Raw genomic sequence first — 13,884 nt, 5'->3', positions numbered from 1 at the left:
GATCATACTCTGAGTTAAGACCTTCTGGAACTCTCGTCTTTAACTTAAAAATCCAGAATGCCTCCCTCTCCCCCAACTTACGAACCCTGTCCACCCCCCCCCTGCATGGAGGGACCCTCTCAATGATGGTCCAGGTGAAGGAATTTGTATTTTTTAGATGTATACCAGCAAAATGTTGTACCAATGCCGTGGTAAGTACACCTGCCCTTATGTCACCTAGATGCTCTTTAATGTGGGTTCTGGCCTCCCTAGTTGTGAGGCCTACGTACTGAAGGGAGCATTCTCTACAGGTAACAACATAGACAACATATGTGGACCTGCAATTAAGGCAAGAATCTATCCTAAAGCTCTGACCTGTCATCGCTTAGCTGAATTGATCACCAGGGGTTACCTTCTCGCATGCCACACATGTACGGTGGTGGCAGGGAAAAGTGCCCTTACAGTTCAGCCATGATGAGGTGGGTTGTCCTGTTCATCTGATCCTAGTAAGTGCCACAATGTTGCCTATTGTTCTGTTCCTTTTATAGGAATACCTAAGACCTTCTGCAACTACTTCCTGGAGTTTGTCATCAGCAGATAGCATACTGAAGTTTTCCCTCATTGTCTGACAGATCTCCTTGTATTGTCTTGAGTATTCTGTCAAGAAGACAACCTTGTTGTCTTTCCTTTCCAGAGTGCTGGATTGAAATCCAAGGAGTTTTTCCCTTGGTATGCCTCTCACGGTATTCCTGGCCTTGGTGATAACAGAGCTCCTATAGCCCCTCTCTTTTAATCTCCTGGCTAGTTCATTCGCTTGTTTCTCATAGGCCTCTGCATCACTGCAGTTCCTTTTGAGCCTAATGAACTGACCCTTGGCTACCCCTTTAAACACTCCTGGTGGATGACAACTATCCGCATGCAGCGGTGAGTTGCCAGAGATGGGTTTGCGATAGGTCTCTGAGCTAATAAAGTGGTCCTGCCTACCTCTCAAAGTCACATCCAAAAAATTGATAGTGTCATATTGTATCTCATTGGTAAAGTGAATCCCCAGAGAATCATCATCCAGACTCCCTATGAATGTCTGTAATTCGGATTCACTACCTCCCCATATAAAGAGGAGGTCGTCAATAAAGCGACCATACCAAACCACACCAGTTTTGTGAGGATTCCTATCTCCATGGACGTGGGACAGCTCCCACCAACCCATAAAGAGGTTGGCATAGGAGGGGGCAAATTTTGCCCCCATCGCTGTCCCACGTCTCTGGAGAAAGAAGTCCCCCTCAAATTCAAAATAATTATGACTGAGAAGGAATTTTGTAACCTCCACCACAAAATCCACAAATCCTGAATTCTGTCCATATTGTTTTTCCAAGAAAAACCGGATAGCCTGTATTCCCTTACCGTGTGGAATAGAGGTATACAGGGATTTGACGTCAGCTGTAAGCCATACATAATGTTGCTTCCATACTACTCGAGAAAGAAGGTTAAGTACATGTTTGGTGTCCGATAGGAAGCTCCATAGAGCACTCACCATCGGCTGTAAAACATGATCCAGCCACTCTGACAGGTGCTCCAACAGGGAACCAATTCCACTCACAATTGGCCTCCCCTGTACATTATCGATGGACTTGTGGACCTTAGGCAAGTGGTTGAATGTGGGAATGGTGGGATTGGACACTATGAGATAATCACGTGTCTTGGCATCAATATAGCCTAGCTCCACACCATCATCTACAAGGGAGGCCAACTGCCGCTGGAATCCCCTTGTTGGATCACCCGGCAGAGCCGCATAGTCGTCAGTGTTTCTCAACTGCCTATATGCCTCCTCACGGAAGCTACTGGCATTGAGCACCACTATGGTGCCCCCCTTATCAGCGGCCCTCACCACTATATTCTCATTTTTGGCCAGGCTGTCTAATGCCCTTTTCTGTTGAATCGAGATGTTGTTTTGCTGGCCCCTCTCTGACCTGTAATACAACCTCGTGAGATCCTGCTCAACCCTCCTTTGGAATTTTTCTAGGACCTGCCCCCTGCTTTGAATAGGATAGAATGAGGATTTACATTTAAAGGACGGTGCTTATATGACCTCTGCCCCACTAACCTCATCTTCTAATGTCTCCAGAGACCTAATGTCACAAAGTTCCTGGAAGCTCAGTTGATCAATGGTCCCTAGACCTGTTGATCTCCCAGACCTAGCCCTAGAAATGGATACGTGGTTCTCATCACCCTCTTCCTCTTGGGAATGGTAAAACTTTCTCAATGTTAGTTTTCGGATAAGTTTGTTCACATCAAGTAATGTCCTGAACAAATTAAAATCCGCAGTAGGTGTAAAAGATAGTCCCAGGCTCAATACCTCTAGTTCATATTTATTCAACACTGTGTCTGAAAGGTTTAGAACATTCTGTAGTTTCCTCGCCCCCGACCTCTCCTCTGGGGGTACCTCCTCTGGTCTTTGTACTGATGGCCTTGATCTTTGTTTTCGCCTCCCCCCCCTTCTGGTGTTCTTTGGGGGACCTGAAAAACCTGTTCTAGCTGGGCTTTTTCCACTTCTCTGGCCTCTAAACGATTCGTCTCTGCACATCTTGGTTCCTCTGTGTAGTGTGAATGGGGCTGTGGAGCCTGTATTTTCAGTATAGACGTTGGTAGTGAAGTCGAATTGTCCTTCGGTCTGGTTACCTGTGTTCTCGGTGGTAACTCCTCTCCACCCGATCCAGAGCCCTCATCACATGATTCACCTTCACTTTCAAAAAAGTTAACTCTCCTTTTGTTTTGCCTATGTCTGTTATTCCCACGTTGTTGTTTGGGATAAAATGTATTTTTGTTTTGTTCCTTCCTTAGAGTCTGTCTATCCTTTTTATTCCATACATAGACACGATTAAGATCATTGTCCAACTGGTCTCTAAGGTATTTGCTATGTTTAACTTCTAATAGCAACGTTTTAGCATCCGCTATTATTTGCTGCAATGTACTATCAAACTTTAAATAGCTTGGCTCCTTACTCCTGTTATTCAGTTCCCTCTGAACCTCTTTAATTTTTGATGTTAGCTCTTCCAGGGATTTTTGTTTAAATTCACAGATTAACTGCATGAGCTTCAGTGAGCAAGTAGTGAGGTGGCCATTCCACAGATCAATGAATATCTTATCATCTGTGATAAATGTAGGGAATTTGTTTAGCCTTAACTCTCTAGGTACAATGCCCAATTCCTGATATTTTGTTAGTGTCTTTATATCCCATATAAGCTTATTCTCTTTCAAGAGGAGGAACTCTAGCTCTTCAAACAGGGCAACCAAGCTGTAGTGGGATTTGTCTGTGGAAAACACCTTATTATAATCCACAGATGCAGTGTCCCTCTCCTGTGCAGTCCTCAGTGAAAAAAGTGGAGCTACATCAGTATTACCCCCTTCACTCATACCTGACTGCAAAAAACACATACAAAAATATATGTATCTAATATATAGGTATATGATTGTAGAGATTACAACCGAATGAGATGAACACCGGGGACTTCAATTACTCTCCCTGGAGTCTGGCCTTGACTCCACGTGTGAACGTGTAAATAGACAGCAGCAAAGGGGAAAAAGTTATTAGGGGTGAGTAACCGCGGCTATGTATGTCAAGCAACTTGAGAGCATGTATTCAATCAAATAGCCCTTAACTCAAATGTATCCCATATGTGAGTATGTGCAGACAAATATACTTTCTCAGTCCCGTGGGGTTTCCCCACCCAAGACAGGACCAGCGAGGCTTGTGTCCCACCGCTCTTGCAATGCACAGCAGTTAGATCAGTATATAACTTGAATAATCAATACTGCTGGAATAATCAAAGTTCACCAACTCATACCTTATGTCCACTGCTGGAGTAAGAGGGCAATCTCCGGTGGTCGTGTGACCGCTCACCTTCCGTGCCACAAATCGTTTTATCAGTTAGTTCCCAGCTTGTGCGGTACCTCGAGTGAGCTCCAAAGCTTGCGGTAGGCAACTCCTCCTTCCGTCGGCGTCCCAGGTGATGGGTGTGTGTAGCGGTCAGGTTAGTTGTGCATACCCAGCCGCTGTGCTACACTGCTGGCCCATAAGAACAAAAAAGGAAAAAAGGAGCACCGGCGGCGGTACTTGCACTTAAAAATATTTATTTACATAAGTAGCGTCAAGGTGCAAAGTGTAAAGAACAATAACACATTTGTCATGAACAAAAAAATGTGAGAGGGGATAAACACCCCGGGGTAAATACTGGTTAGAAAAATCAATCAGGACAGGTTGCAAACTAACAGGTATACGCGTTTCAGCTTACAGTCTTACTCATTACCTAGTTAAAACAGATGTGAGGTGTGCTTTAAAAACTGGCAGCCTGTCCTCCCATTGGTAGTCGGGACACTCCCCTCAAAAATTCTCCAATGGGTGTACTAATCATGTAGCTACTTAAACTTGATTCAGCAAAGGCTAGACAAAAACATAGTGAAATTGCTAGTAAATCATACAGTTATTTACATAGCTAATAACAAGTAATACACTAATTATTTGGAAACAAAAGTGGATATATTGAACAAGTGTTGTGGGGGACTCCGGACTTGGCAGGTTTCGTGCTGTATTGGGGGATCATTCCTTTCAAATCAATGCTCACTGAAATACAACAATATAAACCAATTACTGTGTGTATAGTGGGATATATCACATCAAAACAACCCTATGTCTAATACATACAGTATGTTGAGAACACTAAAATAGTTAAACAGTTGTAAATGCATATAATAATATTGCATAAAAAAGAAAAAAAGAAAATTGTTCAATCATAAGGGTGTATCAGTGCGGACTTGAATCTCCCCCCCATTCATACAGTGGGACCATAACAAAGGATGGTTCAAATAACCCTATCTAAATACTGAACTGAACTTATCAGAGGTACTGTGTTAAGGTATGCTAAAATTAAGTTTAATTATAGATTTTATAAAAACTTAATTAGCTCACCAAAGGTAAGTACAGGTAGTACAGTCATGTAGTACAGACATGACAGGCCAGGTGGTGGAGAGGAGGCCTCACCAAAAATTGATGAGATCATACTCTAAATTAAGACCTTCTGGAACTCTTGTCTTTAACTTAAAAATCCAGAATGCCTCCCCCTCCCCCAACTTACAAACCCTGTCCACCCCCCCCTGCATGGAGGGACCCTCTCAATGATGGTCCAGGTGAAGGAATTTGTATTTTTTAGATGTATACCCGCAAAATGTTGTACCAATGCCGTGGTAAGTACACCTGACCTTATGTCACCTAGATGCTCTTTAATGCGGGTTCTGGCCTCCCTAGTTGTGAGGCCTACGTACTGAAGGGAGCATTCTCTACAAGTAACAACATAGACAACATATGTGGACCTGCAATTAAGGCAAGAATCTATCCTAAAGCTCTGACCTGTCATCGATGAGCTGAATTGATCACCAGGGGTTACCTTCTCGCATGCCACACATGTACGGTGGTGGCAGCGAAAAGTGCCCTTACAGTTCAGCCATGATGAGGTGGGTTGTCCTGTTTGTCTGATCCTAGTAGGTGCCAAAATGTTGCCTATTGTTCTGTTCCTTTTATAGGATAGTTTGTCATCAGCAGATAGCATACTGAAGTTATCCCTCACTATCTGACAGATCTCCTTGTATTGTCTTGAGTATTCTGTCAAGAAGACAACCTTGTTGTCTTTCCTTTCCAGAGTGCTGGATTGAAATCCAAGGAGTTTTTCCCTTGGTATGCCTCTCACGGTATTCCTGGCCTTGGTGATAACAGAGCTCCTATAGCCCCTCTCTTTTAATCTCCTGGCTAGTTCATTCGCTTGTTTCTCATAGGCCTCTGCATCACTGCAGTTCCTTTTGAGCCTAATGAACTGACCCTTGGCTACCCCTTTAAACACTCCTGGCGGATGACAACTATCCGCATGCAGCAGTGAGTTGCCAGAGATGGGTTTGCGATAGGTCTCTGAGCTAATAAAGTGGTCCTGCCTACCTCTCAAAGTCACATCCAAAAAATTGATAGTGTCATATTGTATCTCATTGGTAAAGTAAATCCCCAGAGAATCATCATCCAGACTCCCTATGAATGTCTGTAATTCGGATTCACTACCTCCCCATATAAAGAGGAGGTCGTCAATAAAGCGACCATACCAAACCACACCAGTTTTGTGAGGATTCCTGTCTCCATAGACGTGGGACAGCTCCCACCAACCCATAAAGAGGTTGGCATAGGAGGGGGCAAATTTTGCCCCCATCGCTGTCCCACATCTCTGGAGAAAGAAGTCCCCCTCAAATTCAAAATAATTATGACTGAGAAGGAATTTTGTAACCTCCACCACAAAATCCACAAATCCTGAATTCTGTCCATATTGTTTTTCCAAGACAAACCGGATAGCCTGTATCCCCTTACCGTGTGGAATAGAGGTATACAGGGATTTGACGTCAGCTGTAAGCCATACATAATGTTGCTTCCATACTACTCGAGAAAGAAGGTTAAGTACATGTTTGGTGTCCGATATGAAGCTCCATAGAGCACTCACCATTGGCTGTAAAACATGATCCAGCCACTCTGACAGGTGCTCCAACAGGGAACCAATACCACTCACAATTGGCCTCCCCTGTACATTATCGATGGACTTGTGGACCTTAGGCAAGTGGTTGAATGTGGGAATGGTGGGATTGGACACTATGAGATAATCACGTGTCTTGGCATCAATATAGCCTAGCTCCACACCATCATCTACAAGGGAGGCCAACTGCCGCTGGAATCCCCTTGTTGGATCACCCGGCAGAGCCGCATAGTCGTCAGTGTTTCTCAACTGCCTATATGCCTCCTCACGGAAGCTACTGGCATTGAGCACCACTATGGTGCCCCCCTTATCAGCACCATAGTGGTGCCCCACCATTATTGCCTCAATTTATTTTTACTAGGATTTTTTAAAATTTAAGTTTTTTTTTAGGGTGGGGTTCTCCTTGAGGGTTGCACAAAAAGGAACATTAGGTGGCTCTTACTTGGGTGCTATGGTACGCTTATGACTGGTAAGGTGTTACCCTATGATGGAGGTGAACTTTTACTGGAGGGTTATTTATGGTAGACCTTTGCCTTCTGAGTGAGTGTTAGGCAATAAAGGAGACTTGCGCTAGATGGTCGGTTGCAGTAAAATGTTAATGGATAGGGGTCTGGGTGGTTATGGGACAGTAATAGTTGGAGATTGTCTTTAATGTTGACAGTTAGTGCATATTGTGCTAGGGGTTTAGGTTAGTCTTTATTTAGATGAGATAGTCCAGGTGCTAATTGCCAGTGTAGTGGCTGGTGCAACTGAGGTAAATTAAAGCGATAGGGTTAACAAGGTGCAGATAATTTGGTACTCCAATAAAGACAATGCTTTATTATGGTAATTTAGTATCAAGTCTGAGAAACAATGGAAAATTATGGCTTGAATTTTATTGGCTGTAAATGTTAAATAGCATCTGTGTCCCTTTAAAAAAAAAAGAAATCAAATCTTTGCCAAAATCACTTCAAATGTTCATGGTTTGTATTGATTGGTAGTTGAATCTGAAATTATATGCAGTATAATTTATAATGGAAGCTGTTTAAGGACTTAAGCTGTGATAATGAGGGCACTTATTTGGTGCATAATGCGGGTGATATTTGCTCCTTCTCCTTTACAAAATAAAAAAAACTTTATATTTGGCTACATGGAGGAAAGCTAATGACTAAACATTAATATAAGTGTAAATAAACAAAGAAAATGACTAACAATATCAAGACATTGTATAGTGGCACAAACAAAATGTGCCATTTTAATCTTTTTGCAACACATTTTCTGCTTGTAAACAGCCTTTGAACCTTCCCATTAATGTTATAAGCCTTCTCGTAATTTATTCTTTATGCCGAGTAAATAAAAGACATTAATGAGAGCAACAAAAATCCATTTATTTTGTAATTTATTGCATCCATTTGCTGTTGTATGATATATTGATTGACATTTGAGAACACAATAGCAATTGTTTTATATTAATTATAAAATCGTATTCACTAGCTGTAAACACAAAACTTTCAGGCTGATCTCATGTTGTACATATATCACAACCAAGATCAAAATATCTGACGCATTTAACAATTGAAAATAGTATTTGAAATCTATGTCAACATTTTCTTATCTGTTTTCATGGAAACAAGTGAAAGTTAACACAGTAGACAAATATGTGTGTAATATTTTCTTGTATGTATTTATGAAAGGAAGTTAAATTAGTAAACTAGTACTATTTTTTCAGTTATTCACTAAAAAGGACAGTCTAGACCCAATATTTATTCTTTATTACTTATTGTTACATACCAGACAAGCATCTTGCAATGGGTTCCACATCTATTAGCTTGTAAGAAGTGCATGAGACTTTTAAATAATCATTTGTTAGCAGCCAAAAATAGCTGCCACGCTCTGCGCACAGCTTTCTTCTTGTCCAGTTAGTTCTTGTATGACAATTTAACAGTGCAAGTTTAATATTTTTCATTTAGCTGTTTCAAACTCCACAGGCACAAACCAGCATGTGCGAGTAGGAAAACTTATTTAAGAGTCGATTGCGATTGGAGAAATTTAACATACCAAAATAAACACACTAACACCTAGATTACGAGTTTTGTCGGTAAAGCCGTACGCTGGTATTACAGGTTTTTACAAACCCGGCCTTAGCCTCTAAAAAGTGAGCGAAGAGGAAAATTTAGCTCCAAATCTCACCTCAATACCAGCACTGCTTACGGTAGTGGTGAGCTGACTAAACGTGCTCGTGCACGATTTCCCCATAGGAAACAATGGGGCAGAATCAGCTGAAAAAAAAAACCTAACACCTGCAAAAAAGCAGCGTTCAGCTCCTAACGCAGCCCCACTGATTCCTATGGGGAAGTAAAAGTTATGTCTACACCTAACACCCTAACATGAACCATGAGTATAAACGCCCCCAATCTTACACTTATTAACCCCTAATCTGCCGTCCCAGACATCGCCACAACCTACATTATAACATTAACCCCTAATCTGCCGCTCCGGACACCGCCACCATCTACATTATACTTATGAACCCCTAATCTGCTGCCCCTAACATTGCCGACACCTACATTATAGTTATTAACCTCTAATCTGCCCCCCCAATGTCGCCGCAACTATATTAAATGTATTCACCCCTAATCTGCCACTGCCAACGTCGCCGCAACTATAATAAAGTTATTAACCCCTAAACCTAAGTCTAACCCTAACCCTAACACCACCCTAACTTAAATATAATTACAATAAATGTAAATAAAATAATTACAATTAAATAAATTATTCCTATTTAAAACTAAATACTTACCTATAAAATAAACCCTAACGGCTAGATTTAGAGTTTTGTCGATAACGACCCGCATATCTAACGCTGGCTTTTTTCTGGCCGCACCTTTAAAATAACTCTGGTATTGAGAGTCCACAGAATGGCTGCGTTAGGCTCCAAAAAAGGAGCGTAGAGCATATTTAACGCAACTTCAACTCTCGATACCAGAGTTGCTTACGGACGGGGCCAGCCTCAAAAACGTGCTCGTGCACGATTCCCCCATAGGAAACAATGGGGCTGTTTGAGCTGAAAAAAAACCTAACACCTGCAAAAAAGCCGCGTTCAGCTCCTAACGCAGCCCCATTGTTTGCTATGGGGAAACACTTCCTACGTCTGCACCTAACACTCTAACATGTACCCCGAGTCTAAACACCCCTAACCTTACACTTATTAACCCCTATTCTGCCGCCCCCGCTATCGCTGACCCCTGTATATTATTTTTAACCCCTAATCTGCCGCTCCGTAAACCGCCGCTACTTACATTATCCCTATGTACTCCAAATCTGCTGCCCCTAACACCGCCGACCCCTATATTATATTTATTAACCCCTAATCTGCCCCCCACAACGTCGCCTCCACCTGCCTACACTTATTAACCCCTAATCTGCCGAATGGACCGCACCGCTATTATTATAAAGTTATTAACCCCTAATCCGCCTCACTAACCCTATAATAAATAGTATTAACCCCTAATCTTCCCTCCCTAACATCGCCGACACCTAACTTCAATTATTAACCATCTTGGATGACGTCATTTAAAGGAACCGTCATTCGTCGTTCAGTCGTCGGCCAGGATGGATGTTCCGCGTCGGAGGTCTTCAGGATGTTGCCGCTCCGCTCCGGATGGATGACGATAGAAGATGCCGCTTGGATGAAGACTTCAATCGGATGGAAGACCTCTTCTGCCCCGCTTGGATGAAGACTTCTACCGGATGGAGGACCTCTTCTTGCTCCGCTTGGATGAAGAATTTGGCTCGGCTGGGTGAAGACGACTCAAGGTAGGGAGATCTTCAGGGGCTTAGTGTTAGGTTTATTTAAGGGGGGTTTGGGTTAGATTAGGGGTATGTGGGTGGTGGGTTGTAATGTTGGGGGGGAATTGTATGTTTTTTTTTACAGGCAAAAGAGCTGAACTTCTTGGGGTATGCCCCGCAAAGGGCCCTGTTCAGGGCTGGTAAGGTAAAAAAGAGCTTTGAACTTTAGTAATTTAGAATAGGGTAGGGCATTTTTTTTTATTTTGGGGGGCTTTGTTATTTTATTAGGGGGCTTAGAGTAGGTGTACTTAGTTTAAAATTGTTGTAATATATTTCTAATGTTTGTAAATATTTTTTTATTTTTTGTAACTTAGTTCTTTTTTATTTTTTGTACTTTAGTTAGTTTATTTCATTGTATTTATTTGTAGGAATTGTATTTAATTTATTTATTGATAGTGTAGTGTTAGGTTTAATTGTAGATAATTATAGGTATTTTATTTAATTAATTTATTGATAGTGTAGTGTTAGGTTTAATTGTAACTTAGATTAGGATTTATTTTACAGGTAAATTTGTAATTATTTTAACTATTTTAGCTATTAAATAGTTCTTAACTATTTAATAGCTATTGTACCTGGTTAAAATAAATACAAAGTTACCTGTAAAATAAATATTAATCCTAAAATAGCTATAATATCATTATAATTTATATTGTAGCTATATTAGGATTTATTTTACAGGTAAGTATTTAGCTTTAAATAGGAAGAATTTATTTAATAAGAGTTAATTTATTTCGTTAGATTAAAATTATATTTAATTTAGGCGGGTGTTAGTGTTAGGGTTAGACTTAGCTTTAGGGGTTAATACATTTATTAGAATAGCGGTGAGCTCCAGTCGGAAGATTAGGGGTTAATAATTGAAGTTAGGTGTCGGCGATGTTAGGGAGGGCAGATTAGGGGTTAATACTATTTATTATAGGGTTAGTGAGGCGGATTAGGGGTTAATAACTTTATTATAGTAGCGATGCGGTCCGCTCGGCAGATTAGGGGTTAATAAGTGTAGGCAGGTGGAGGCGACGTTGAGGGGGGCAGATTAGGGGTTAATAAAAATAATATAGGGGTCGGCGGTGTTAGGGGCAGCAGTTATATTGTTTATTTGAACAATTATTTGACTATTTCACTTCATAATTTTCTTATTTTCATACATTTTTTCCACATAAGGTTTCACTAATTTGCAAAGACTTTCATAAGCTTTTTTGTCTATTTTTGAGGACACATTTTCAGGTGTACACCTTCACTACATCAACTTATTATATATATATTTTCTTATATGGGTTGCTGATCACAACTCATATATTTTTATATCTATATTTTTTTATCTATTTTTTTATATTTATATATCTTTTTTCTTATACTTTTTTCATATAATTTTATTTTTTATTTTTTTCACCTGGATTGAAGTTTTCAACACATCATATATATATATATATATATATATATATATATATATATATATATACATTTGGATTGCCCCTACACATAATTTTTAGGCTTTCAGCTTTGAACACTCCACTGGACATTTTTGGACACATTTTTTTGGACATTTTTGTATGGGACTTCACTATTTGGATTTTGTATGGGCTAGTACTCCTTGAATATTGTATGGGACTTTCCATTAGTTTGGATACCAATTTTAATTGTAATTTTATGTTAATAAAACGATTGTTAATTCTATAAAATTTCTAAAATTGTATTTAACCACCATAACTTTTTTAACATTTTAAAGTTTTAACGTTTTATATAATATATATATTTTTAGATAATATATATTTCTATAGTCGTGGACACCATCTTTAGCAACACAACCCTCTGTTGGGGGTAGTGTAGCGCTGTATCTTGGCATTCTATTTTTCTATTGGTTGATTGGATCAGATAGAAGAAGCCGCCTGGATGAAGACTTCTGCCCATCTGGAGGTCCTCTTCTGCCCGGATCGGATGAAGACTTCTGCCCCTCTGGAGGACCACTTGTGCCCGGCTGGGTGAAGACGTCTCAAGGTAGGGTGATCTTCAATCGGTTAGTGTTAGGTTTTATTAAGCGGGGATTGGGTGGGTTTTAGAGTAAGGTTGGGTGTGTGGGTGGTGGGTTTTAATGTTGGGGGGGTATTGTATTGTTTTTACAGGTAAAAGAGCTGATTACTTTGGGGCAATGCCCCGCAAAAGGCCCTTTTAAGGGACATTTGTAATTTAGTATAGGGTAGGGCTTTTTATTATTTTTTTATTTTTTTTTATTTTATTAGGCGGATTAGATTAGGTGTAATTAGTTTAAAATTCTTGTAATTATTTTATTATTTTCTGTAATTTATTGTTTTTTTTCCCGTGCTTTAGTTTATTTAATTTAATTGTAGTTAATTGTAGTTAATTTAGGAAATGATTTTAATTATAGTGTAGTGTTAGGTGTAATTGTAATTTAGGTTAGGTTTTATTTTACAGGTACATTTTTCATTATTTTAAATAGGAAGTTATTAAATAGTTAATAACTATTTAATAACTATTGTTCCTAGTTAAAATAAATACAAACTTGCCTGTAAAAAAAAATAAACCCTAAGCTAGCTACAATGTAATTATTAGTTATACTGCAGCTAGCTTAGGGTTTTTTTTTATAGGTAAGTATTTAGTTTTAAATAGGAAAAATGTATTTAATTGTAGTAATTTTATTTAGTTTTATTTAAATTATATTTAAGTTAGGGGGGTGTTAGGGTTAGACTTAGGTTTAGGGGTTAATACATTTAATATAGTGGCGGCGACATTGTGGGTGGCAGATTAGGGGTTAATAAATGTAGGTAGGTGTCGGCGATGTTAGGGACAGCAGATTAGGGGTTAATAAAATGTAACTAGTGTTTGCAAGGCGGGAGTGCGGCGGTTTAGGGATTAATATATTTTTTTAAGTGGCGGCGATGTCTGGTCGGCAGATTAGGGGTTAAAAACTTTAGTTAACTGTTTGAGATGTGGGGGAGGCTCGGTTTAGGGGTTAATAGGTAGTTTATGGGTGTTAGTGTACTTTTTAGCACTTTAGTTAAGAGTTTTATGTTACGGCGTTAGCCCATAAAACTCTTAACTACTGACTTTTAAATGTGGTAGGAGTCTTGACAGGAGAGGGTCTACCGCTCACTTTCTCCAAGACTCGTAATACCGGCGTTAGGAAAATCCCATTAAAAAGATAGGATACGCAATTGACGTAAAGGGATTTGCGGTATGCTCGAGTCGCGGAGAAAAAGTGAGCGGTACACCTGTAACTGCAAGACTCGTAATACCAGCGGGCGTTAAAAAGCAGCGTTGGGACCTCTTAACAATGCTTTGTAAGGCTAACGCAAGACTCGTAATCTAGCCGTGTAGGTGGCCATTTTCACCTGCTAACCAACTATGATTATTTAAAAGTTTCATGTACTTCTTACAAGCTTGTAGGTGTGGGACCAGTTACAGGATGCTTCTCTGGTATGTAACAATAAGTAATCAAAATGATGTATTGGGAATTAACTGTCCCTTTAAGTATAGAATATAGAGAATTAAAAAAAAAATCAAGAAC

The sequence above is a fragment of the Bombina bombina genome, chromosome 5, assembly GCF_027579735.1.
Source record: "Bombina bombina isolate aBomBom1 chromosome 5, aBomBom1.pri, whole genome shotgun sequence".
Taxonomy (NCBI): Eukaryota; Metazoa; Chordata; class Amphibia; order Anura; family Bombinatoridae; genus Bombina; species Bombina bombina.
The sequence above is the reverse complement of the archived record's forward strand: the minus strand, read 5'-3'. Positions refer to the sequence as shown.